The sequence below is a fragment of the Microtus ochrogaster genome, unplaced genomic scaffold, assembly GCF_000317375.1.
Source record: "Microtus ochrogaster isolate Prairie Vole_2 unplaced genomic scaffold, MicOch1.0 UNK14, whole genome shotgun sequence".
NCBI classification, from domain to species: Eukaryota; Metazoa; Chordata; class Mammalia; order Rodentia; family Cricetidae; genus Microtus; species Microtus ochrogaster.
In genome coordinates, this window is record NW_004949112.1 from 840,018 (window position 1) to 841,441 (window position 1,424).

The following is a 1,424-nucleotide window of genomic DNA, read 5'->3' on the forward strand; positions in this document are numbered from 1 at the left end:
AAAATGTAGATCTCAGTAATAAAAATAATAATGATAATAATAGTAATAATAATAATAAAAGAGTTCAAACCTAACTTGGACTACATAACAAAACTAGAAAATAGAAATAGAAAAAGAAAAACGCAGAGGGCTTCACAGCAGCAGGTGTTCTGGCTGCTCACAAGATAATGGCCAGCTTCCCAGGCGTGGACCAAGTCACAGTCTCTGCCCTTTGGAGGATAGGGGTTAACTTGTCACCCCACAACAAAGACACAGTGTGCCACGGTAATGTACATTTCTTGGCAGTGAAGCCACACACAATCCCTTCATCCTGGATGAAATTGGTCCTAACACCGAGGTCAGGCACACTGCGGTGTCCTCTGTGGCAGGGCTATCATCAACTCCATTGAAAAGAAACTGACAGCTTCCAAAGTCATCCACTGTACAACCAACACCCCAGTCACGGTGCGCGGTGCGGTTACTGTGTATGCTACATGCACTCATGTTCAGGTGGAGGGTGTCAGGCTCACAGAGAGGCTCATTTCCTCCAGAAGGGGAGGAAGATGTGATCCATGCTGTCACAGGCTCAGTTTTCACAGGGCTCGGTGGTAGTGAACCTGGCCATGCTCTCGAATCCTGGACACTCTGGCAGATGTTGGTGTGAAAATGGGGCTTTCAGGGCGTCTGGCCGTCTGGTGGGGGCCTTGGCCCTGCTGGCCGCAGCAGAGATGCACTGGACTCAGCATCCATCACTGGAGCTCAAGGATGACGGCTGCTCTCCTGGTGGGGCCGCCATCCATGCTCTGCACGCGCTGTTCATCAAGGTGTGGATGCCGCATGCACGCGGGCGCTGCAGACCATGGCAGATCAGGAAACTGTCTCCTGCCACCTTCAAATGACTACTGGACAAGGTGAAACTGGATCCTTCTGCTGGGGCCTCTCTGTCTTCTTCTGGCTATATTAATCCCTGCGGCCTGTCCTCAGTAGGTGTGTGTGCGTGCGTGTGCGTGTGCATGTGTGTGTGCGTGTGTGTGTGTGTGTGGTGTGGGAAGTCCTTCTGTCTATGTGTTGCTTTTATTGGTTAATGAATAAATCTGTTTGGGCCAGTGGCTTAGCAGAATAGAGCTAGGTGGGAAAACTAACTAAACTGTATGCTGGTTAAAAAGAAGGCAGCGTCGGTGAGAAACCATGTAGCTACCACCAAAGACAGATGCTGGAGGAAACTTTACCCAGTAAGCCACAGCCATGAGGCAATACACAGATTAATAGAAATGGGTTAATTTAAGGTATAAGAGTAAACCAGAAATATGCTTAAGCTATTGGCTAAACAGTACTGCAAACAATATAGTTTCTGTGTGATTATTTTGGATTGGAGCGGGTGGGAACAAAAGAACAGCTTCGGCCTATGTGTATGTGTGTGTGTGTCTGTTTGTATGTGTGTGTGT

The 1,424-nt window shown here is 48.2% G+C and overlaps 1 pseudogene; it reads left to right on the plus strand.

The window, feature by feature from the left end:
- LOC101999385 overlaps window positions 1–1,424 on the plus strand; it is a 4,911-nt pseudogene that overhangs the window by 989 nt on the left and 2,498 nt on the right.